Consider the following 27,811-nt stretch of genomic DNA (forward strand, 5'->3'; position numbering starts at 1 on the left):
CAGTCTAGTTTGGGCTGAGCAGGCTGTCTCTGCTAAGAAAGATGGACTAACTGCCAGAGCCACTGACAGGCAGTCGATAGCGCAGCAATTAATGTCATAAATAATTCCAGAACCAATTACATCAAAATGGACTCAGAGCTTTAAAAAGGTACAGAATTCTCTTATTCTTCCTGCTAACAGCAAGAAACAGCTTTCATTTTTCTCTGTAATTACTTTTCATTGTATATAGCAATACAGCTGAGCTTTTTTGTCCATATTTAAACCTTGTCTTTCTCCAAGCCTCTTCCCCCACCGCCAGCCTCCCTCCTTCACCCCACAGGACAAGGCTGTTAAAGTCGATCTTCCCTGCCAGAGCAGTGGGGTGAATGTCTAATCTTTTAACTTGGCTGTTGCAGGAGAACTCGGGCTACACCTAAATGATGAAGAGCCAAGTTTTCAAAAATGTCATGGACAATGACAGCAGCATGCCCCAAACAATGGCATTTGGAAATGAAGACATTTGTGAAATAAATGGATTTGTCTTATTATTTTAAAGGTTGCTGTGACTCTGCTTACACTAAATTTATTGATTTTTTTTTCTCCTCTTCCCTTTCTTCTTCTTCTTCTTCCCTCCTCCTCCGTAGAGATGCAGCAGAGAAGCCAGGCCAAACTATTCCTTCTAGACTGCAGATACAATTCAATACCACCCATGTGTGCTAATGGGCATATATTTTTTTTTTCCGAAGGAAGATCAGTCTCTTTAACATGGTGTTTTGCTTAAAAGCTATTCTCTTGAGCTGTCTCAACTCTTCAGCTAGTGCTCTGTGCTTTACAGTACATATGTAGATAACACAAAGGCTATTATACCCCTAATAGCAGCGACATACCAGATATCACAGGGGCTAATCTTCTTATTCTTTTTTTTTTTTTTTTGTCTGAACCCCATCAGTTACCTCCTCCATGGCTGGTTTAGAGAAAGGAGGGGATTGTGGGAAAGCAAATTACTGTGGTATTCATTCACAGCTTTGTTCTGGGCCTGACAAACATTTCCAACTTCTCAACCATGGTGGCATTTACTGCAGAGGGACCAAGGAAAATGGCTCACGAAGCTCCCACAGTTTCAAAACCAGAAACAGCTGCTGGTGTCGCTTGCAGTTTGCTGAGTGTGCTCTGGGTTGGCGCTCCTGCTGCTGATGGCTCTCCCTTTAGCAGTAGGTGTCAGTGCGGTGAGTGGTAATTACAGCGGAAGATTTTAGAGGACACGGGATAATTAGGCCAGCCCGTGCAGGCATAAACACTGACATTTACCATATTAAAAACCGGAGATGTAGGCATATTCCTCCCTCCCTAGACCACAACAATAGCAACCTCGCCAACAAAGGCAAGTTTTCAAGAGAACAAAGGGCCTTTGCATTTAGGGGAGTTTGACTGGTGCCTAGGCTTGGCAGTGGCTGTTCCTGAATGGATTCTGCTGACCACCTGGGAGAGGATCAGCTGAGGTTATGTGTTCTTCATCCCTACTCCTTCCCCTTGGACACTGCAGAATGTTTTAGCCTCGCTGTGCAGAGTGGAGCATGATGGAAGCAGCCATCTGGAGAGCACCTCCTCCTCGGCTTTGCCTGGATGTGAGGGAGGCTGTTTCAAGGCCTCCTTCACCTGCACCTGGGTGATCCTGAGACAATAACACCAGGTATGATTCCTGCTTCTTCAGCAAGAGACAATCCGGCCCTTAAGAAGGAAGGTGAATCCAAACTCTAGTCCTATGAACCCAAAACACTTCTTTAAGGGTTGAAGACATGACCATATCTCCTCACACTCCATCCCAAACAGAAGTAGACCGAGTGCTTTTGAAGACTAGTCTCATAATGCCTGCAGCAGCAACATCCGCCAGGGGCCCTTGGGAAGGATCAGGATGCTCCCAGTGCCCCCTGGGCAGCACCAGGAGGACGTGCTTGAATCCCAGACTGTCTTTCCTGTTTAAGAACCCTGGGTAACTAGATGCTCAGTTCCCTTTTAGAAAATGAAAGTAGTGCTGCCTATAATTTGAGTGGTTCCAGGGGTAGAGGTGGGAGGATCGTAAGTTCAAAGCCTGCCTCAGCCAGGCTTAGTGAGACTATAAGCAATGTAGTGAGACCCTACCTCAAAAGGAAAAATAAAATATTAAGGGCTGAGGATGTGGCTCAGTATTTAAGTACCCCTGGGTTCAATCCCCAGTACTAGGGTTGGGGGGATGAAAGTACTTGTAGTGTTGCTGTAAAAATAAACTAAATATATGCATTTTAAAGCAGTGAGCACACAGGAAGAACTTGATTTAAAATAGCAGAAAGAATGTGATAAGCACCATAAAATTCTTTGTGACCTCCAAAGGTCGTTTGCCTTAAATAGGAGCTGCGCTTATGCCCCGCCCCCACCCACCCCAAGGAAGAATGAAGGCTCAAGTCTCCATTTCTATGCACAGGGAAAATGACAGGATTAAATGAGGAACTCTGGCTACTCTCTGAATGCAAGAACTCCAGAGATGTTTGTGCTGGATTCTAAAGTTGTGTGGATCTGCACACACCTTCGTTCCCTCCCCAGCTGCTGCCCATCTGTAGGACAGGGCTTTCATCAGTGAGGCTGTGTTCTAGTCTTTGGAGTGGAGACAACTCAGTACTGACTGGGCTTAATGACATACTCCCAAACATGGAGGCCCTAGTGGGCAAATGTTTTCCTTCTCTATAGTGAGGGCCCTGGGCCTGTATGCCTTGCCGTGGGTTCTTGAGAATGAGGTTATGGAGTCTAGTGGTCTGGAAGAGAATCAAGGTAAGATCTGTGATTAGACCAGTGTAGACTCATGGAAAGAGCTGCTTCAGTTGACTATGGGCTAAGTGGATGATCCTGGACATATGACTTCAACTATCTAAACAGGAATTTCCTCACTTATAAATGGGAGAAAATAATTCACCTGCACCTGCCAGTGCTAAGGGAGGAATAAATGAGCCAGCTCATAAAACACCTGCCCACAAGACACTAAATACCTGTCTGTCCCTGTGTGCATTCCTTCTCATCTGTAAGACATCTGGCCTTCCTCACAAGATGTTTGCAAGGTTCTGATGTTAAATATATATAGGAAGTGCTCCCTTGTTGTTATTATTCATGGTACCCTGAGGAACTTTCTAGATGTGGCTATTCCCATCCTCAGGATAAAGAGCTCTAAGTCCTGGTTCCTGTCCAGGACAATCATGCAGTCCTTCTGCAAGGTCAGCAGCAAGAGGATTGGAAAGATGAATGGGAGATGGATCCTGCCCTAGCAGTAGCACTTGCTCCACTAAATACAAGCCCAATAATTTTTTTTCAACTATTTTTTATGTGAATCAGCTTAAGATATTTTTGGACTCACACACATTACAATTTCTAGAATATTTCCATGACTTACTAAAGAATATGACTGCATGTTCAAAGTCCTAACCATCTTGAGCCATTTGGCTATACTGGAGATATACATGCCCATAGCAGAACTGACAAGATGGTCTAACAGCAATCCATACAAACAAAAGTTTGCTCACAGAGGGAAAGCCAAGGAAAGATCTGAGGTTAGGCCAACAGTATGAGTATGTGGTATATATGAAGCCTGAGATTAGGGTGGTATTTTTGAATGGTATCTGAGATGGTAGCAAAGCCATCCGCCCTGTACTCATTGCTTTACAGAGTTTGGGGTCTGTCTCCTCCCTCCCTCCCTCTTTCTTTCTTTCTTTCTTCTTTCTTTCTTTCTTTCTTTCTTTCTTTCTTTCTTTCTTTCTTTCTTTCTTTCTTTCTTTCTTTCTTTCTTTCTTTCATCTTACCCTCTGCCCTACTTTTTCCCCCTATATTTTAGGATTTTGGGGAAACCATTCTCCTGTCTCTGTTTCCCTTGGCTCTAAAGGAACTGAATTCTCGTTCTCTCTATAAGTACTATGAATTATTGGATAAGCCCAAAGATTTTAGAGTCAAACGAAACTTGATTCAAATTCTAGTACCCCTACTTTCTGGCTGTACAATCCTGAACAAACTCTTTAATAGTTACTGTACTAGGCTTTACTTTTTGTTTTCCTTATTCTTTTTGTTGTACTTGAAATAATGGATATAATCATACCTACTTTATAATGTTTTTAGAAAGAATTCTATGACAACCACCAAGGCAGTTGTCATAGTAGTTATAGTAACATTGAAAGTATTGTTTGTAGAGTAGCAGTAATAATAATGAAAGATACTATGTTTTAAACTCTTACTCAAGTCACAGCTGAAAATTATCACAGCTGGTATTCAACTTATTTTCTGACATGAAAACTCAGGTTGAACCTCCTGTATAATATACACACAGCACCTGGCTCATTGTAACCTGTGATTATTTGTTTTCTTATTTTTTGGGTAGGACAATAATCCTAGATCTTATGATTGAATTTTGGATTCCCTGGAGACACTTAAATCCTGTACTGGGAACTTGTTCTTCCCAGAGTCTTCCCGGGGAAAGAGAGAGTGTCTCAAAAACCACTGCTGATTTTCGATCTTTCTGGTTGAAGGATTAGAAAATCCGTTTGGTTGCAATGTTGACTGGGGAGTTTCTGCGTGCAGATAAGGGGGAAGGAAACCCCATGAAAAGAGAACCAAAGATGTTCTAGAGTAGTGTGTGTTTATGAAACCACTCAAATTTTTTTTTCAATTTCCCTGCATAATTCTGCAGGCTCCCAGAACTCACTCCCACCTCACCCAGCTACCATCTCTCTTATGATCATCTCCTCCCAGGTCTATCCCCTCCTAACTGGTCTAGTGGAGGTAAACATGTCAAAGTACCTATAGGTATATGTTACAGAGGTATTTATTTCTACTTGCTTGTCTGCCCCAGAAGGGGCAGAACTTTCAACAATGTTGTTTGTCAGTTTATCCCCTGTCTCCTAGGACAGTTCATGGATCCTGGGAATCTCTGGGTGAACACTTATAGAATAAATGCATATGATTTAATTTGAACTCTTTGAAATTTCAGATAATAAAAGAGTCTCTCTTCTCCGGATGAGGTTAAAAACCAAGGTTTCCAAGACAAAACAAACCCCCACCTCCCAAGTTTCAGATTACATTTAATTCCTTTAAATCACCAACCTCCTTCCTTATCAAAAGAAATGTCAATGTTAGTTCTGCTGCTAGAACTTCTAGAAGCTGACTTAAAATTACTTTTTGGAAGGATAGAAGGAAGTGGTTGGAAAGGGGGGAACTTAATATTTTATTTCCTTTTTATTATTTTGAAACCCATTTCTGTAAATTGTATGTCATATGAGTTCTGAATTTCAAGAACTAATAGAAAAAACATTGTACACACATACCTCTTTGGATGTAGAGCCTCACATCATATCTTTGTGTCGACTATTGTTTTGATAAGTACACCTTTATTATCATTCAAGTTCTTCATTCAAGGAAAATAATATCAATAAACACTTTTTGAAAACTCGCCTTTTTCTACCATCTAAGATATAATATTTATACACGTACTTACATAAATGTAAATGTAGATTACTATTTACGCATATTTTCTTTTCTTCTTGACTAGGCAAAAATCCAATTCTGTGGGGTTATTAAATTTTTTGAGATGCCACCTTTCCCCTTCTCACTCTCATCATGCATAAGTAATCTCATAGTAGTTGAAAAGAAATGAATTTCTTTAAAACTTTTTTTCTTTGCTTAAGGACTAGGATATAGCTCAGTGGTAGGGCACTGCCTAACATATGTCATGCTCAGAGTTCAATCCCTAGTATCACAAAAAGTATTTAATTAACTTATACATAAAACAAAAATTAGAATTAACTGGATTAAGTTAGGACTTGATACATGTATGTAATATATAATGTTTAAGTCAGATTAAAATAGCTATCTCCTTAAATATTTGTCATTCCTTTATGTAAAAACATTCAGAATTCTTTCCTCAAGCTTTCTGAAATGTAGAGTGCAATATTATTATCTATAGTCACACTACTGTGCAATAAAACACCAGAAAATTTTTTACTCTGTACCCAATGATCAATCTTTTCCCAATTCCCCTACAAGAAGAATTTTTTTCCTTCCAATGCAATCAGGTCTCTGAATGGACCCCCAGAGTAATATCCAAGTTTATTTACAAACAAAAACATCATAAGGAGCAGCACCCAAGAATGGGAGCTAGGACAAAATTCAGCAATGCATTTCATGAAAGTGTGCATGGGAAGGAAAGGAGAGGATCCCTTTGACCCATCATTGGTAAACAGAAGGCAGAGTTGAATTCTAGTTTTTTAATCAGTGTATTTGCTGTCTTATTTGACTTGACTATGCCACTGGTCATGGGTTTCAGGCTGAGATGGACGTATATTTTACAGACTTAAGAAGATATCTCATTTTAAAAGCAAATTTAGAAATTTTATATTTCTTATGCTGACAAGCGTTGTCCAGGAATAAAGATTAAAGAAGCATTTGCTTGGAAATTCCATGAAAAGGAGTACAGATACAGGATAGAATGGAATAATAATCCCTCCGGTTTTGTAGTGACACATATTTTAGATTCCTATGATGTCATATCAGCCCTTAACCCAGCAGTGTCTAAAACCCATCATATGAGGAAAAAAATTGACTTGGATTGTGGTTCTATCTTCTGTAGTGGAAAAAAAAACTAATATAATATCAAATGATTCAATTTTTCCATTTAGCTTATCCTTCCTATTACTTTTCTCTTGTCTTCCCTAACTCAAGGGAATATCTCTTTCTTTTATGTGCTTAGGAAATTTGCAATTTCACTTAGTATGTAGTATAACCCATTTTATACTTTATAATATTTTTTATGTACACACTTGATTTTTACCAATGAAATGCAAGTTCATAGAGAGTATAATCATGATTTCTTTTTTTAAAATTTTTACATCTAGCATAATTTCCTTGCACACAGTAGGTGCTCAGCATTTGATGATGAGGGGGAAGATTTATGGAGAAGTCCACATGCCAAAGAGTTAATGAAGTCTTCTTTCATTAATTAATACATCGAACATTTATTTGAAATTTGCTATATATTTGGTGGTACGATAATGAAGTTCGTCTGAAGAGGCATGTGTTCATCTTCAGATCTGCCATGGAGGAAGTGGGAGAAAGGGACATTGGAAGGACTGGTTCCTGGGTCATTTCGTGTTCAAATGCAGCACACAGCTCAGTCTGTTGGAGAAAATACAGATGAGAATCCTCTGTGTTTAATATCTGTCATTAAAATGACAGCAATAAAGCCTAAAACCCAAAAAAGGGAAAATCAGCTGGGTCCTTATAGATTGTCACAGCCAAGAGCAATAAAAACTAAATCAATCACAGATCATGGCAATAGATAATTTAGCTAGTACTGGAAATTAAATGAAAGGACATTTCCAGCACTCAGCCCCCATTGTGGGAGAGTGAACATGCCCTCGGAATTCAGATGGGCTCTTTGAGCAGTCTAGGGTGAAGATGGGGGAAGAAGGGAAAATTGTTTAAATGAGATTTAAATTGCTTTGTTTCCTAATTCCTCTGAAGGTTGCCTTTGTTATTATTACACTGCAGTGTGTTACCATCAACATTTCTGACATACCATGGGATTTGTGGCCATTTCTGCCCTCCTTCAAGGGAAGGAAAGGTAGTTCTTCTGAGAGTGGGACTGTAGTCTGGGCAGTTGGAATTCAGTGATCAGCTCATCATTAAGGCCAGTTCTGGAACACAGGCAACATGCAGAGGAGCAAATCGCACCTTCAGGAGCCAGGAAATCTCTGTTCCAAGATGGTCTCTATCCCTATCAGTTACAGATCCACAAATCTGAGCATCAGAATTCTCAGTGGCAAAGGGAAGAGATTAGACTCAATGAGCTCTCAGATCTTGTCTAGTGTTAAGATTCTGCACTACAAATACAAATAAGTATGAAGTACAAGTAAAAGAGTCCCAGTATCATGGCCTTGACCTTGAAGAGTTTGGCTATTAGACAGAGTAAATGTCTTGAATATAGAATCTCCTTTTCCTCTACAGCAAATGTCTAGAATTAGTGGACAATTGAATAACCAGTGGCCAGTCTTCTGTGCTTTGTAGACTGAATCAGGTTCTCTTCAGGGCTCCCAATGAGGGATGAGTTTTCTTATTTCAATACTAAAGTGTCTCTTCCTTTTGCTGTTGTACGAGAACTATCTGGATCCATTGCCAGTGTTTGTTTTCTATGAAGACAACTGCCTTGTGTATAGTTCCTGGTTATTTCTATTGGATGTTAAGCCACCTTCCCTGATCCTAGCCCAGGATGGGTTATTCTCTTAGCAATGTTACCCATGGGAAAAGAGGCCCTGGCACTTTCTGGAGACGTGGGTGAGATTCCAGGGTATTAAAATGATCTAAGCAGACAGATACCCAAAGGAATAATTTAAGGAACAAAACACTTCCCCTCCTTGGCATGAATCACAGAAGTAGGCCTTAGTCACTTAAATCCAGGAGATGAACTTAGACATCAGGTGTGTCACCTGTAAGATGGGAAGTCCTGCTGGTGGTAGGCTGTGCCAACAATGAGGAGTGGGAAGGAAAGATGGCAGGGTGATTTGGAAGACTCCTTGGAGAGTGTCAGTTGATCTGTGAGTCATAAAACTATACCTGAGACCATCCTTAAAGAAATGCCTTTGGATCTTAAAGTAAAATGTTAGTTAGTGAACAGTTGATAAGGGAAATGGATGGCCTCTTTGCAGAACTTCATGGAAGGAACACAGCTCAGGAATAGAAAACGATGTTAGACAGTTGGACATTCTTCTCATTTTCTATCTTCAGAATGTGACTTTTCCCTGGCACTGAACTGGATGTCTGTTCACTGGGACCTACTTTTCTCCATCAACTGATATCATTTCTCTTTCCACTTTCAGATCAAGACTCATTTCAAACATATGAGTATTTTCTAGGGTTCTCAGCAAACTCTTCACCATCCAGTCATAGAACTTGAAGAGTTTAGTCATCACATGAAGAGGATGTGATGACTAAACTTACATGTGCTGGGCACAAGACATGTGTTATATGCATTTTATTATCATCACATTACATATACTATCTCAATTGGCCTGCTCAGCAGCCTCACGAGATTGTTACGATTATTATGATTATCTTAACAAGAAAACAGAGGCTTAAAGAGATTCAGTCCCCTTACTCAGTGGGAACTGGAACTCCAACCCACACATCCCAAATCTGGGCCTGTGATTCGAACCCATTACAAGGTGATAACCACATTACCTCTCCAGTATTGGTTACAACTGGCCCTTCAGCAAGTAATTACCCTTTCTTTGTTGTCTTCACCACAATTTTTATGTTTGCATTACTGCAATGCCATTTAGGTCTATTCTGCTAACCTGATGCCAAGCTTCTAGAGACCAAGACTCATATCTCTTCCTTGTATGCCATCTCCTTCTTCTGGCATCCCCAGTCTGCAATCAGAGAGGCACAATGACACCAGCATCAAGGGTCCCTCCAAGCCTGCTCTCCCCTTGGGCCCCTGATTAATGGCCCATACCAACCCAGTTTCCTTCAGAATTTTTCTTTTGTCTCCATCCTTCTCTCTGCTGAGCTGTAAGAAGCCCAGGAGGCAATGTGGAGTGCTTAGTCTCTCTGTGTACACACAGCTTCAGTGCAGCTGGGCTGCAAAGCCAGTTTATTATCTTAAGAAGAGGGTCTGATTTAGCCACAGTTTACATCTCATCTGCCTCCCATTCATTAGATGGGCTCCAGGGCTCAGCTTACATCGCATAAACTCAGCTGGTATGTATACAATGCCAGCAATATGGAGGAGACTAACATGTGTTGAATACATCTACTGTGTCTTAGGGCTCTGAAGGTCACTCACTAAAGTAATATATGGTGCTAGTGTTGGTGGCTGAAGGTCAAGTCATCTTGCTTTTCATAATGCATAAACCTGAAACTCACTCAGACACCAATCATATGACCTAAACCTTGGAACAAATATTTTACTAAGTAAATCAGTGAGCATGCTGGCATTTCTATTAACCTTCAATGCACTGCTGACAGAAAATGAATAATGATAAATAATAACTCAAGCCTGTAAATCATGCTTAGCATCAGAAGAAAAAAAATGCTCTGTGTGTGCTACCATCTGTTAGGAGGAGAGCAGGGACTTGAGGAGAGAGGTGGGGGAGAGGAGGGCAGACTGTCTTGGCTGAGGTAAGCACCTTTTGGATTCAATAAACTGACCAAGAAAGAGTAAGCCACTTCTGAACAGGATTGATGGAGTGAGGAAAATCCCTTTTCCTCCTGTCTCCTGTTTGATGGGCATTCGTTTCTGACTTTCATCTGCTACTCTTGGGTGTTTCCTCTTTTCTCCATCCCCTGCCTCATTAAATCTGTTTTCACTCCATCCACTGGGATTCTGAGTTGTTTGAAAAGATGTCCTCAAACTTAGCAAAACCATCTTGAGGGAATCCTCTCCTCCCCCAACTCCCACTTTGGAGCACTTGGTTTTCATTGTCCCAGTGACCAGGGGTAGGAGCTGGAATGCTGCACTGAAGTTGCTACCCCTTTTTTCAAACACTGCTGCAGAGTGAGGACCTAGGTATAAGGTCCAACTTCCCAGCACAGAAAAACACACTGTGATTTCATACCATTGTACAAAACGGAAATGACTCCCATGTCTACAAAGTGTGTGGAATACTGAGGTCTCTTTGGAAAGGCTCTCCTTAGAGGGAAAACTGCAGGGCACTTTGCTTGGGAAAAATTCTAGAAGGGATGTTTGACATCCTCTTCCTGGGCTTTGGGGCATGCATTTGCTTTTCTCTCATCTCCTTCCTCTTTCTTTGACGGGGACCAACACTCATCAAGTTGACATGATCTTCCTATATGTTCTGGCCAAGAAACAAAGAAATGAATGTTCCATGTCTTTGAAGTACAAAGCCATTTACACAATTTGTTGTTGTTGTTGTTGTTGATTCTGTAAGCACCTCAAGTGCCAAGCAACCTTGGGCCCAATTCATTGAAAAGTCGGATTAGAGGTCACACGGACCATTTTTTCTTTTCCAGATTGACCCCAAGCTGTCCTGACAACAGGTTGCTCAATAGGAGGTCAGGGATGTCAATGGACTTTCAACCTCAGACCCCTGTATTTGTTTCTCTATGAGAAATGGGGAGCAGCACTCTCTGCTAGGGGGCCAGCTCATTGGGATGAAAGGAATATTGCTGAGGCTAGTTTTAGGACCCTGGGGCTTTGTCCATGCAGGTTACTTTAGGAGTTAAAGTAGTCTTCTCTTTGTGAATTATATAGCCAAAGTCAGAATGGGTTCTTTTATTGTTTGCAGCAGTATTTAGAATGCCAGTATTTAGAGTCAGTTCTGCACCTTTGAGATCAGAGTTATGCTAAGTGATGATCAACCAGATAAGCAGGATAAATGGAAGAAAAGTAGTTTTAGGCTCAAAGAAGCTTTGGCTTTTGCTTTTACTTATTTTGCTATTGGATCTATCTCCCCATTGGGATTTGGATCTTCACCAAATAATTGGCATGAAAATGATGCAGCTAAGAACATTGAGTTTATACTGGAAAACTTACTCTAAGGTCACCGTTGAGCTAAGTATCTTTGGGGAAACTGCATGCCCCTTTGGGCCTCAGTTTCCCTCCCATAAAGTTGTCTAATATTGCAAATTCTTATAGTAAGTTTCCCTCTTTTCTGTTCCCATCCCTATTTCCTATTTCCTTACCTTCCCCAGTTGTTTTTTTTTTTAATTAGAAGGGGAAATGGATGAAAGAAAAAAAAATGAAAGGAAAAGCAGAAAATTAGCATTTTCTCAGCTGCACATTTCAGTTATTAATATTGCAATTCGAGGTAATGAAATTCACAAAATGCAAAAGGTTCAAGGTTTGCCTGGTGGGGTGAACTCAGCCGCATGGTATATGGCTTGAATTTCAAGGTGAGGTTCATTATGCAGAATGCACAATGTGGCAAGCTAACAATGCCATAAACCCTTCACTTTTGCATTTCTTGACTTTAATGTTGCATTACTGTAGGTTTTGGGTTTTAATATGCTGTATAAATACAGAATACATATTTGTAAGTACAAGCACTGTGAAAGGGAGGATTTTTCTGTTTTAAATCTCGGGCCCAACTCTGTTTGCTCTCTGGTTGACTTTGTTAGAAAGCAGGTAGGAGAAAGTAGGGCAGGGTGAATTACCTAGGAACAATCCTCATTTATGCCCAAATCCATTATGAAAGGCAAAACCTGGCTTTTTGCCCTCACTGCAGTTTGCAGAGGATTTAGTAATGGAGTCCGAAGGCTCCTGGGAGGCGAGGCGTCAGGATAAAGGAAAGATTTTGCTTGGCTCATCCCTAGCACCTGCCTAGTCAGCCCTGCACAATCCTCTGAGCACCACTCTCTCTCTGCCTCTGCTGATGGTCGATGCCACAAAGTTTCCTATTTTCTCTCCTGTTGATGACATTGTTCACATTGAGCAGTGGGTAGGAGTCTCTGGGCAGCACAAAAAATGTGAGTGGTGCACAGGGTATCTCCAGGAAAGAACATAACAATTTCTCTGCACTCAACAGGGATGGTCAGTGACTATCAGATGCCATATGGAGGATAATGTTGAGTCCTTAGTGTCAAGGACTTTCCAGACCTCTATCCTGTCTGACCAGTTTCTCTCCGTTGTTGGAGGTTTCCTTTTAGCCCCAGCACTCATAGTTGTCTTTGGAAGGCCTTTTGTCTATTGGCTGAGCTCTTAAAGGTCTTCCCCTTGACCATGGATGGGAAGGGGTTTGATGTTGTAGGGAGACCAAGGGTGTTACAGAGGTTAGCTTGGGCAGAATGATAAAAATCAACTTCTAGAATTCAAAGAGAAGATGCTCCGCTTCAGGACTCAGCAGCCTGTACCTGCCACCATTCTGACCCATGACATGTCCCATGATGAGAACATCTCTTCATCTCAGGACCCAGATGCTCAGAGATGATGGGAACACTCAAGATAACAGAATGCATATTGGTGCTTTCCTCCAGTAAAAATGCTGTAACCTTTAAGACATGAACCTCTCATAGGAGTTGCCTTGGAAATAGTTACATGATCTCCTATCTCCTCTACTTTCCTTTGAGGGATAATTTTATCATGCTATATTATATTCATTAAGGACCTACTATGTGTCAGACCCAGTGATATCCACAATATCCATTTTATAAGGGATAAGACAACAGTCTCCACTCCCAAGGAGCTAAGAGACTGTCAAGAAGAGATATTGCACAAATAAGCAGTACTCATTAATCAGGATGAGTGTGTGATAAATAAGCCCACGCAGAGAAGGGGGGATTCTCTCTGCCTCAGGGAGCAGAAGTCTTCACACAGAATAAAAGTGCATGGAACACTAAAGGAATGTCAAATGGTTTGATGTGACTGTCACAGAAGATAAAAGATGTCCACCTTAAGGTGAGAGTAGAAAGTAGACTATACCTAGGAGGTCAAGGACATATTTAAGTCCTTGCCTAGGATTTCATATTGACACCTGGAGGCCCCAGGACTGGTTCTAAAAGGTCTGACCTTTAAAAAAAACTCTCCCTGAAACCTAAGTTGGAACTTGTAGCATCTAGAACCATCCTCAGGATTTTCAAACTGTAGTCAGTAGAGTTTTGCGGGTCTGCCATGTGTTTTGAAGAGCACACACAATCTCCTTTTTCTAGTACCTTCCTATGAGCTTGTCTTATAAGTGAACATTTACACCACTGCTCTTATTCACGAGGGTTCAGGCTTTGTGTTCTAAAGGCCTATGTTAAACTCCCAATATTTCACATGGTATATTATTCTACTTTGTGATTGCTATAACAAAAAACCTGAGGCTGGAGCACTTATAAAGGAAAGAGATTTCTTTGGCTCACAATTCTGGTGGCTGGAGGGACCAAACAGCCTGGTCCTAGCATCCTGGCAAGGGCCCTATGGCTACATCAGGACCTAGAAAAAGAAAGTAAACCAGTGGTCTGCAGGAAAATGCAATCACATTGTGACACAGGGATCAAGAGTGAGAGCTGAGACAGCCAAGCTTTCTTTATAACAACCCATTCTCCTGAGAACAACCACACTCTGCAAGGCCAGGGTTAACCCCTTCTGAGGGCTGTGACCCCTGACCTCATTACCTTCCATCAGGCCTTTCCTTTCAAGATTTCCACCACCCTCATATGCCACACTGGGAGCCCAGATCCCAGCAAACTCAAACCCTATTCAAACCGTAACACATGCCAAAGATAATGTGTCCCAAAGTCAATTGTCAGCACAAAGTAAGTTCTCTTCAAGACAACTACCACCACCACAAACCTGCTGGACCACACACAGGCATGCATCTCAGGGTATCGGGGTAACTAGAAGACACTACATCCCTGCTAGGGTGAAAAGAAACTGTGATCTAGAAGCAAAGACTGCTATCTGCCCTGGCAAAGTCCATCTCAGCCTTGCTTAGAGAGCTTCTTCCCTAAGTTCGTAACAGGGACTTTCATTAAACCACCCTGGGGAATGAGTTTGTGTGAGTATGTGTGCTAATAGGAAGGAAATTACACTCTCAATGCTGGTATACAGAAGACTTAGCTGATACATTAGCATCCTGATCTGACATGGCTGTCAGAAAAATTATCCGTGACCCAGAAGGGGCCACACTAAAGGTGATTTATCCTCTTACTTGGCTTAGCCTGAGCTCTCCCCAGAGAAGGCCATGCCAATTAAACAAAAAATAAGGCAAATAGCATGTGTTGTGGTGCCTGGTGTTGACTGCTCCTCCAGAGAGACCTACAAATTAATTTTCTCATCGTTGCCTCGCTCTGCAACCAGTTCCAAAATGGAAACCTCAGCAGTTTATCTCCTTAATCTCTTATTCCCTTTTTCATCCACTTTTTTTTCTCCAAACAAAATTAAATCATTTAACAACGATTTTAATAAGCACTAAAAAGTGTAATGAAGCAGATAATGAAGAAGAACTGGAATTATTTTCTTTATCTGCTTTGTACGTAATTTATTTTGTATGTTTCCATTGCCTGCCTCGTTCCTGAGAGTGTCTCCAACACTAGGATTTTAGATAAATGTTTCACTTAGTTCCACTGAAACCTGGTAAACATCTTGATTTGGAAGCTGGATGATGTCCTGTCCAGACCACCAATGACAGGGTTTCAGAGCCCATGCCCAGGACATGGTGTTCCTTTCTTGGGACAAAGTGTCACTCAGGATCCAGTGAATACTCTCTCAAGCCTCAAGCCAAATGGGTCCCTCCTGGGGATAAGGAAACCATGTGGTTTCCACTTTGAGTCTGGCTATAGCTGAGAAGGAAGTGTGGCGATGCTGAACTAGACACCTCCAATCTGCAGTTATGAATCTTCATTGAGAGGACCCAGACTTAAGATCTTACTTTTGGATCCAAAATCCAAAGTCCCAGGCCTCTGTGCCTCCTAAGAGTTCTGCCATGTGCCTGAACACTATCTGCCAATTCTCTATAAGATGTGCCTAACTGTTCCATGACCCGTGACCTGTATATGTTGAATAAGGAAATTTACCCAGTTATTTCTTCTTAAAACCCTTCAGTGGTTCGCACCATCGTCATCCAGATGACGGGACAAAGAGCACAGACAGACAACTGAAAGAGGGTGCACCAACACACACGGTGTCCACACTTCTGGAAGCCCACAGGGTGAGGCAGACTGCTCTGCCCAGGGAATCTAGACAGGATGGATACCAGAGAATGTGTACAAACCATCTTACTTTTTCCAAGTTTGTAATATCTGTTTCAGTACAAAGAAAATAGATCTATTTTTTAAACTTAATCCCCAGGGTAAAATATTAAAAAAAAAAACATAGGACGGTAATAAGCTTCTTTAGTTTTATATTTGGACATTTTTTTTTTTCAAGGAAAACTGTAGCTCTTCAATGGCAGCCAGTATGCCAGTATGACCCTCTTTGGAATACCCTTGAGGCTAGGGTCAAAGGTGAAGTTCTTGGGAGAATATTTAGTATATACAGGATCAGCACTGTCTTTCCAGAAAGGATAGGAAACGGGTGGTTTTGCCCTCCCAGAGGCAGCGTAGGTGTGTATGTGAGAGGAGAAACTGTGCAAGAGGAGTCCTGAGATCCTGGACCCTGAGGAGATTTGTGGACTGGATTTTAGGGAAATATTTCTCTTCTCTCTCCAAGATCCTCCATGGAATCCCCGGATGGACAGAATGCCTTCTAGAACCTGGCTGGATATGCTGGCTCTGCCCTCACTGCTATGGTAATCTCTTTAGGCCTCAATGTCCTCATCTGCACAACAGGCATGATAAGAAGTGGTACTGACCACACAAAATTGTTATGAGAATTCTATGAGCCGAAAACCACAGCCCAAGCTCAGAAATGCTGGAGAGCCCCCCACAGCCAGTGTGGCTGTCGGGTGCTCTCTGGGACTCTGAGATTGTCCCCCCCCCCCACCAACCCTCCTCCTTTCCTACATCTTTCCTCTTTCTCCTGCAAACTCCTAATGTCCTCAGCTCTGTGCTAACGAGGGGTTTTTCTTGAGCAGGGATTGATTAAAATGTAGTGGCATACCCTCATTTTGCGTCACCATGTGTGTGACTAATAGCCGTGGAATTCATGCCACAGATAAATAATTGGCCCTTCAACCATCCTCCATGTCTTCAGAGACGCGCAACCATGATCTATCATAGCTGCAGACATCTCAATGAGCATCATCTCTAGATCATAATAGATCATGTTACATTTGTATATGCTCAGGAACATAATTTACTATTAAATGGGGCCAAGATCAGCACCAAAGAAATTATCCTTCCGCGGAGGCGGACTCTTCAGCTGCATTATATGCACGCTGTAGTTTTTAAAATATTAATTATATTGTAAACTAAAGGTTTACTTTATGTATCATAAATCTGGGTGTCTCTTCTTTCTGTGAGCCCAATAAATATACTTCTCATCAACTTTTAATTATGCTGTTTGCATTATTCTGTCCTGAGGATGAGAGTGCATGCTAAATCATGGCCTTCTAATGTGGATTACAGCATAAGTTTAGTTAATTAAACCATATATTTTATTAGTTCTTGCACCTCCATCTTGTAAAAGCATGCATTATTATGTTGAAGGGGGGGCATTAAATAACATAGCAAGGGTGTTTTTATTGTTATTGTTATTACTTATTCTGGAGATTCAGATAATTTAGGAAAAGTTAAATAGTTTTATCTCTGGGTGGTTTTGCTGCCCTCTGGACTCTGGACACATTCTCTGAAGGCAGGGGAGGGGTAGACAGGTTGTCAAAGGGCCAGTCTCAGAGCTGATGTTGGAAATCCAAGCACACAGTAGACCACAAGTCCTCCACAAGCAAGGAGCAGTTCCCCAGACACACCCATCCACCTGACTCTTGTTCCTTTACTACGTGCCTTTGGGTGAATGGCTTCTGATATTTAGGACTATTCCACCCCACCCCACTCCATTCTTTAATTCATGCAAAAAACATTCATTCGTCTATATCTGAAGGTGTTCATATCCTGCCCCATGGATATGAACTTTCATGGCCATTCTAGTCCCTTACATAAAATAGTTTGGTATTTACATATAACCCATGCACATCCTCTTGTATAGTTTAAATCATCCTAGGTTAGTTAAAAATATCTAATGCATGTCAATGCTTTCTAAATAGCTGTGATTCTGTATTATTTAGGGAATAAAGACAAGGAGGAAAGTCCATACATGTTTGGTATAGACACAATTTTTCCACATATTTTCAATGCATGGTTGGTTGAATGGGTGGATACAAAGCCCACCAATATGGAGGAATGATGATAACAAGGACAGGGACTTTAAGATATAATAGCTTTTGCACCAAGCTTTAGAGAGGTTGGTCATGGTGCTGGAATGGAAGTCTGCACCATTTCTGAAGGCTCGAGAAGGGAATGAAGCACGGGAGAGGCTCAGGGCCTGCTTGGGGAGCACTGAATCTCTGCCTCTGTATTAGAGGTCATGTGACATCAAAAGGTAGAAGCGTAGGAGTCCAAGGAAATTTGTCAGACTGCAGACCAGTATGTAATCATGCTAGCCTCAGTTTTCTCTTCTAAAAATGCAATGAAGAAAACTACCCCTTCAAGTTATTGTAAAGATTGAGTGAGGTTTGTGGCAAGCCAATTGCTGATACCCAATCAATGTGTAATCATGGTGGTACAAATTGCTACCAGCGCTGACACTGTTCTTGTTGGCATTACAGAATACAGGGTTTGATGATCTGAGCACACAGCACTGTGGGCCAAATCGGCAAGATCAGTTGATGGTTGTAGTGCCATAGAGCTATATCCCACACCTTAAATGAACTGATAGCATGATAACTAAAGCTATAGCTCTGACAAATTGCATGTTCTGCTTTTCCTGGTGTTGACCATTGAGTTGTACTGCCCTGTCGGTCTCAACAGACCCTTGGCATTGTCTGTGGCATACACCCCTGGTGCCCAATTCCCTGTGCCTCACAGCTTCTTATTGCATAGGCAGAACAGACAGATGTAGGTAACAGCCCCAAGGCATTATGGGACTCTTTAAGAGCCAGCGCCTTTATAAACACCTCCCAAGGAGTGTGCTGGCTTTCTCAGCAACTTCATTCTGCTCCCTTCCCCCACGGAGAAAACTAAAGAGCAGAGGCAAGATCTGTTTTGTTTCAACTTTTAAAAGCCTTTGAAGGCACAACTATTTGAGAACAATAAAAAAAAAATGGCATTTTGTTCTCTTAACTCCTGCTCAGGTGGTGAAGCCCCCTTCCTCCCATAGGGAGAGAGGAAGGGCTGCTGTGTTTTATGGTTGGCTCAGGCCCCTCTTCTGCGTCCCCCTAGGAGGATCCTACAGTTGTTCTGCCCTCCAGGACACAGTCCACTGCAGAACTTGCAATAAACAAAGGCAGTGAGTCACAGCAACATGACCAGGGGCGGCTGGGAGAGCCTTTGCTGGCTGCTCCCTCCCTGGCTGGAGCGTGGGTGGGGACCAGGAGAAGGAGCCCCCAGAGGAAGACTCCTTGCCTGTAATGGATCCCATATGCCAAGGGCTGAGTTCTGATATTCTCCAGTCCCAAAGCACCTAGGCTTTGATTTTTATTTGATTTTGTATGGGTGGAGGGATAGAATCAGTGTGCTTGGGTCTCAGATCTCAACCCGACAGCTCAGCATTAAATAACACATTAAACATAAATGTTAATTTTTTTCCCCCAGTGTGCCTGCGTGTGGTCTTACCTCTCCTTCTGCCCCGTGGCTCTCAACTCCCTTACTTTAAGGCTTTCTTTATCGACCACTTTTAAAAGTTAAAAAGAGGTTTATGTTCTTGACTATGAAAATGCCACACACACCCCGGGTCTCAGGATACCAACAGGAGCCTGAAAGTTTTCCACAACTTATCTTCCTTATGGGGGGACTAATACTGGGAAAGATAGGGAGCTGGAATGCTAGGGTGTTTCGTGGATGCTCCATAACCAAGTCTCTACAGTTCTAGTCCTATGGAGTAGTTGGTTGCATGAAAATCTACTTTTTTTCTGTTCTTTTAATTAAATGTTATATAGAGCCCTCCCCTTTCTGTGGTTATTTTGAGGAGAGAAAAAAGAAAAAAAAAAAACGTTTAATCAAGATCTATCCTGCTAACAAATAGAAATCTGCATCTAGGTTCTAAGAGTTTAGCACTTCTAGGGACAAGCCAGGGTTCCTCTGGCTAGATTTTAGCAATTTAATGTCAAACTCACACTCCCTCATGAGTAAAGGATTTTCAGTAATCAATGGCTAAAGGCTGAGAACTTTTTCAAGAATATGAGCTTGAACCACGTCAGTCTAAAAAGCTCGTACACACCGGCATAGGGATGACAAATCCAAGAGAACCCAGATGAAGCACAGACCTGGAGCATTTTCCATGTCATCTAACGGACGCTGCATCTCCATCAGGACAAGGGGTCTTTGCAGGAAAGCAGAAGCCAAACTGAATTCCAGATGGAAAGGAAATCCAAGTGTCACCCTGGGATGCTGATGATCTGGTTTAGTCATTAAGGAAGCCACAGCTAACAGAAAGCTTCAATCTGAGCCGTTAGGAATTTACTAGTTTTGTCTCTCAACCCCTACTGCGGGAGACCCCTGTGAACCTTTATTTTCCTTCTGAGGCTGTCCTGAGTTTTCTTCTTTAACATTGTCCCTGATTTATGGTATGTCCACATTTCCCTGGATAGTACCATCTTTTGAGTTATACATCATCAGAGTGACTCATTCTGATGATGTATGGCCCCAATACATCATCAAAGCTCCTTGCTCTGCCGTTGCACTAATGATATGTTAGTGTAATACATCACCAGGCTGAGCTGCAGCTGTGATGGATGGAGCCGAGGGTGATGGGAGTCCATGGAGAGGAGGCTGAGGAGGCAAATTCGTCAATCCCAAGCTGACCTCCTTTCCTGGCACCAGTGCTCATGCTGTAGTGTGTATCCTTAAAGAAACGCAGAAGCATGCATTATCCCACAAAGCAGTGTGAACTCAGCTCATGGATAGATGATAGGCATGTGAGAGTTTATATATATATCACGATAATTAAGAGGTAGGAGAAATCAGCTGGATTGAACCAGGGCAAGAAAAGGAGCAGAAAAGAAGGCTCTGGAACAAGGGCTTCTTTTGGCTTGAGGCTAATGCATGCTCACAGAAGAGTTCAAGAATCATAAATCTACTAACTGCATTCTCCACAAAAGCTCACATGGAAAAATCTGGGTGGGGGTTCTCCGCTGCCATTCTCTCAGGCCATCATCCTATCAGTGCTCATGCCTGCCCAGAGCTTCTGCCCAGCTCTGAACATTGACCTTAAGGAAACTTTGACATCTGAGGATTTGTTGGTGGAGGGATCAGAGTGCTAGACTGAACTCAGATCTATAGGGTCAACAGCTAGTACTCAGTTTCCTTATCTGTAAACAGAGATGTTAATATGACCTACTTCATAGAGTTGTTCTGAGTATTATGGGAGTTAACCACTCTAAGGCACCTAGAACACAGTATGAAGTAAGTCACCAATGTATCCATGACTACAGTAGCTACTGCTGCTGCTGCTGCTGCTGTCACAAGCACCCAGGTTCTTTAAAGCTGTCTTCCCCACGCCTGCCACCTCCTTAAGTCCTGCATGTTTTATCTCTTACTTGGAAGGCTTCAATGCACATTAGCATATTAAAGCATCTGAAGGATCTTACAGTTAAAGAAAAATGCTACTTATAATTCCAGTAGACTCTGACCAGGTCCACCTGCTAAACTACACACTACCTGGGAAAATTGCTATAAATAATTCTGAGATGCTATTCACACCACACAAAACAATCCATCTTATAGCATTCAATTCAGTAGCACTTAGTATGTACCCAATGTCACGCAACCATCACACCTATCTAGTTCCAAATTTTCATCAATCTGAAGGAAAACCCTATATCTATGATGCAATCAGTGCCCATTCTCCATTCCCCACAACCCCTGGCAACCACCAATCTACTTTATGTCCATTTTGATTAATTATTTGGGATATTTCATGTAAATGGAATTAGGAAATATGTGACCTTTAGTGCCTGCCTTCTTTTGCCCAGCATAATGTTTTGAGGTTCTTCTACACTGTAGCATATATCAGTTCTTTGTACCTTTGTATGACTCATATTTTATTGAGTGCATCTCTAAAACAGTTTGCTTATCCATTCATCTGTTGATGGACATTTAGGCTGTTTCTACCTCTTGGCTACTATAAATAGTGCAGCTATGAACAAGTATCCGCTTGAGTCCCTGCTTTCAATTCTTAGAAGTATATACTTAGCAGCAGAATTGCTGAATCACATGGTAATTTCATGTTCAACTTTGTGAGAACTGCTAAGTTCTTTTCTGCACCAGCTGAAGCATTTGCATTTCCACCAGGAATTTACAAGGGTTCCATTTCTCCACATCATCACTGACACTTTTTATTGTACCTTTTAATTTTTACTATAGCCATTCTAGTGGGTGTGAAGTGGTAACTCATTGTGGTTTTGATTTGCATTTCTGAATAACGTTGGCCCTTTTTCATATAATTCATTGCTATTTGTGTATCTTCTTTGGAGACATGTCTGTTCAAGCCCTTTGCCCTTTAGATTCTTTGTCTTTTTATTATGGACTTATAAGAAGACTTCACATACTCTTAATAATAGTTCTTTATCTGCTATAGAAATTGCAAATAGTTTCCCCATTTTATTGTCTTTCCATTTTTCTGATAATATTCTTTGATGTACAAAGTTTTAAGCATGATAAGGTTCATTTTTTTTTCTTTTGCTGCATTCAAAATACATTTATTTCATCTCAACAGCCCCACAAGTCTTAACTTGTTCTAACATTAATTCTAAAGCCCAACATCTCATGTAAATATCATCTATGTGAGACATGGATGAAGTTGGAGTTATAAAAAAAAAAAGTTTCACCCCAGCTGTGAACCTGTGAAGCCAGATTTATGTGCTTCTAAGATACAAGGCTGTGACAGGCCTGGGGTAGACATTCCCTTTCCAAAAGGAAGAAAGAATGTTCTTTGGCTTGATGACTCACCTTCCAGCCCAAGTGGGTGAGAGTGACAGCATTAACCCCACACCTGTGTGAGTGTAACCTGCCCCTTGGCTCAGCTGAGCACCACCCCTGCTGTTCCCTCAGAAGACCCTGTCCCCAGGGGCTCTGCCCTTGAGCCCCTGAGTTGAACATCCTAACCACAGAAACCAGTAAGCCAAGTCCATCCTTGGAAATGGAGGATAAAGCAGCCCTGATCCCCTGGCTTGTAGTAGCAGTGGGGGGCCTGAGGATCCCTGGGTCACCTTCAGTGACATTCTTCCCTTTCATTGAGAAATAGTGCACTGTATGAAGTCAAGTAGCATTACAGTCTCAGCTTCCAGAATCCAAAAAGTCTGACAGCTTTCTTCAGTCCATCCTGCTTTTTTCTTTGTTAAGCCAAAGAGAAATATTCTCAAGATTTAAGATTCACTCATATTTGTCTTTCTAGGTTTTGGACTCTTTCTCCCTTTGTGTTGTTGACCATTTTGAGGTATTTTGTGTATATGATGTGAGGTAGGGGTCCGACCTCATTCTTATGCATGTGGACTAAGTGCCCCAGCACCATGTATTAAGTTGATTTTTCACTATTCAAGAGTTTTGTTACCCTTGTCCAAAAATAAATAAATAAATAAACAAATCAGCCATAGATATACAACAAACAAAATTTTAATGAATGAACATATGGGCTCCGTGAAAAGTAAATTAAGTCTTCAGGTGTGGAGGAAGAGAACGATTATAAGAATAGGGAAGCATGAGCAGAAAACAAAATGCACATATCAGGCCTGTGATGGGAGTGTTGCGATTGGGCTTTCATCAGGAAAGGGAACCTGAATCTATGGGATTCTCACTAGGTCAGTTACTACCTGGCTGGAGGAGCACTAGCCTCTGGCGGAAGCCATCACAAACCCTCACTGGAACAAAGACTGTATCATGTGGTCCTCAGATTAAGAACAACAAAATTTGAAATCACTATCTAAACCTACCAAACGGGGAAAAGTTCAAAAAATAAATCAGTAGCAGAAAAAAAGAGCCAGAAGAGATTTAGATGATCAAGAACTAAGACACTGGAACTTTCCAAATACAGAATGTAAAATCATAATGTAAGATGCTTAAATAATTGAAAGAGAGAGGTTTTAAAATGAAGGAACTAGAGACTATCAACTATAATCATACAGAATAAATGACTTAATTTAGAGATTAAAAATATAGTTGTTGAAATGAAAAAAGCTAGTGAATTGATTAAAACGCAGATTATACATAGCAGATAAAACAATTAGTAGACTTGGAATTAGATCTGAGAAAATTATTAAGAATGCAGTGCAGAAAAATAAGGAGATGAAAAACATAAGAGATCTTGAGACATAAAGATTAAAATAACCAAGCCTCAGATTCAAACTTTAAGGGTCCCAGAGGAAGAAATTAGTAATTATAAAAGAACAGGAAAAATTGGAGATGCACTGGCTGAGAGTTTTGCGAACCTCATGAAAATAATAAATTCACGTACATAGAAAGATAGATGCTGCTTAATGACAGAAAGTCCATATAATAATAACAATATGATAATCAAACTACAGCAGACCAGAGACAAAAGATCTTCAAAGCAGCAAGAAAAAAAACTCAGACATTTAAAAATTATAGTGTGATGGAAGCAATAGCAGTAATTGAAGCCAAAAGATGATGTTTAATACATACATAATGCTGATTGTGTGCCCAACAAAACCATCTTTTCAGAATAAAAATAAGAGAGGAAGGTTTCTAAACAATTTCCATCAACAGGCATTCACCCAAAAAACATCTAAAAGGTATTTGACAAATAAATATGTATTTGTTTGTATACATATATTAGTAAATGTCCATACAGTTCTACACAAGTACCATTTGTATAAAATACTCATTATAGTAACAATATCATTGGAAAATTTATAGAGTTGTAAAATATAGCACAGAAACCAAAAAGGTAGAAAATAATAGTGCTTAAATTATAACAGGTATGATCTCCTATGTTAAAAAATGTTTAGGGTAAAAATGTTTAAATAGCTAAGCATGGTGGTGCACACCGGTAATCCCAGCTATGCAGAGGCTGGGGAGGGAGGATTGCAAGCAAGAGCCTGTCTCAAAATAAAAACAAAAAGGGTTGGGGGGCATAGTTTAGTGGTAGAATACCCCAAGTTAGATTTTAAGTACCACAAAAAAAAATGTTATGAATTTTATGTTTTATAGGTTCAGGGTAACAAATTACAATATTTTGTATACTTTGTGTGCTGAAGTTTTCCATAATAAAAGAAATTTTGTAAAAGAGATGACGTCATGAAAACATTCATCAAAGAAAGTTGGGGTGGTTTATAATCATAAAAATTTGATACTAGGATAAAAATTAGTATTAAAGATAAAGAATTTTCTGTATAACTTTAAAATGTTATTTATCAAGAAGATAGAACAAATGTAAAATATGAAGCCTCAAATATATAAACAAAATATCATAGGATTAGAGAGTGAAATCCACTAGTCTACTGCCACAGTAGAAATTTTAAATACATACACTTTAAATACCAAAAGAATATATGCCTCTCAATTACTAATAACAAAAAAAAAAAAAAATCACAAAAACTTGGGGAAAAAAAAAGAACAGAATAGTATTTTAAGTAGTGGTTTCATACATGGACATAAACATTGCCCTACATGCCACAGTTAGAAATTACTCATGCATCTTAAGATCACAGGGAACAATTACAAAAGCTAATTGAATATTAGGCCATATGATAGATGTCCACAAATTTTTAAAAGATGATATGCATATAATGCTTTCTGAGGAAATCGATAACAAAATGGCTAATATTTCAAGTTTCTAGAAGTTATAAGTGTTTATGTCTAAGTAATTCATGGAACAAATAGATTGTAAATTTAGAATACTTAGAAGTGAATATCATTTCCAAACCCATGGGATAGCCAGGAGCAGTGGTGCATGCTTATAGTTACAGCCACTTGGGACGCTGAAGCAGGAATATCACTTGAGCCCAGGAATTAAAACCACCTGGGAAACATAGCAAGCCCCCCTCTGACACACAAGGAAACAACAACAACAAAAAAATGTGGGATGAAGCAGAGGTAGAACTTCAAGGCAAATTTATAGTCGTACATTCTTTTTTTTTTTCTTTTTTTTTTTAGCAAAGAAGAATGGTATATAATTAGTGGTATAAGTTTCCTGGTTAAAATTTAGAAAATATCAGTTTTATCATTCAGATTAAAAAGTGGAATAAGAATTTCAATGACAGTACATGTAAGGACAATAAAGTAGAAGTAAAAATCAATGAAGTTGATAAAAGATAGTGGTAGAAGATCCATACATTTGAAATTGATGCTTTGAAAAGAGTTTTTAAAATAATTAACTTCTGTTGAGAAGAATAGAACAAAAGAATAAAATAGCCTGGAATAAAAACACAAGCCTACCATAAACATGAATATACCAATTTGAAAAATTGGGAGAAATGTATAAATTCTTTGAAACTATGATGTACCAAAACTGACTCCAACAACAAAGACAATACTTCTATGAACTACTAAAATGTTTAATTAATAGACAAAACGACACCCAAGTGAGTGGTACTAGATTTTCAAAAACAAAAGAAATGCATTTCAATGTGTAATGCCTTCTTGAGAATAGAAAAAGTTGTTAATATAAATTTGATAGCAAGACAAGCTAGGGGCCATAAAAGAAAAAAATAAAAGAAAAAATATTTTAAGCAATTTTCAAAGATCTCAAAATATTCTAATTTGGATCCAGCAATACACAAGAAAAAAAGTATCAAAATAAACTCAAGTTTATGGGAGGATGATTTAAACTAAAGTACTTATAATTGTAATGCAAAACATTAAAGAAGATCAAATAAATAACCATTAAAAAACACTTGATTATCTCAATAGTTACAGAAAAATCACTTTCTAAAATTTGACAACCATTTTTGTTTTAAAAAAGAAACAAAATAGAACAAATAGAACAAACCAAAATAAATAGGACTAGGAATTAACTTTTTTTTTTTTTTAGGTCACAACATTTACTTAGCACATGAATAATTCTGCACTCTGATATTTGCTACGAAGTTCTGTATCCTTTAAACTAAAAATCAGGTCACAGTTCAATCTTTTTTAGCAATACTAGACATTTTTTAAAATTTTGTTCTAATTAATTATATATGACAGGAGAATGCATTTCGGTTCATTGTACACAGTAAGAAAAGGATAAGAAATAAAAAGAATAAGGATGGAAAAGAAGAAATAGTATAGACACAAATGTTATAAGGGACTACAGAAAAAATTCAAAATAACCTAAAGACAAGTTATAAAAATCAGTTGGAGCTTTCTAAGGTGGCTGGATGTAACTTTAATATATAAAAATAATTGTAAATTAAAGGAGTGAAAGAAATAAGGGATATTCAAAAATTTTTTTTGGAAAGGAAGAAATCAAATTATATGAATGCAGATGACATGATTTTAAATATAGAAGACCTAAAGACTCCACCAAAAGTCTGTTGGAGTTAAAATAAAGAAAGTAAAATTGTAGCATAGGAAATCAACATAAAATAATCACTAATGTTATTATACATCAATAATAATATGGCTAAAAATTAAATCTAAGAAGATAATCCCACTCACAATAGCCACAATAAAGAATAAATAACATAGGAATAAATTTATCCAATGAAGTGGAAGAGCTCTACAATAAAAATTATAAACATTAATGAAAAAAATTGAAATAAACACACAAAAATGGAAAGACATCCCATGTTCATAGAGATCAGAAGAATTAATATTGTGAAAATTTCTACACTACCAAAAGCAATGTACAGATTGAATGCAGTCCTCCTCAAAATTCCAAAGACATTCTTCCCATAAATAGAAACAATCCTAAAATGTAAATGGAACAATAAAAAACTGAAAAGTCAGATCAATCCTGATCAAGAAGAATAAAACTGAAAGCAACAAAATACTTGTATTCAAAACATATTACAAGCTATAGTAACCCAAAACAACACAGTACCAGCATAAAAACAGACATATGAAATAAATTCACATAATTATAGCCAACCAGTTTTCAACAATGGTGCCAAGGGCATATGTTGGAAAACCAGCAGTTTCTTTAGCAAATGGTGACAGAAAAACTGGATATTCATATGCATAGGAATGAAACTAGACCCTATCTCTTACCATATAAAAATAAATTCAAAATGGATAAATAAGCTTCAATAAGATGTAAAACTATTGGAACAAAACATAGAGGAAACACTTCAATACA

Source organism: Urocitellus parryii, chromosome 5 (genome assembly GCF_045843805.1).
Source record: "Urocitellus parryii isolate mUroPar1 chromosome 5, mUroPar1.hap1, whole genome shotgun sequence".
NCBI lineage: Eukaryota > Metazoa > Chordata > Mammalia > Rodentia > Sciuridae > Urocitellus > Urocitellus parryii.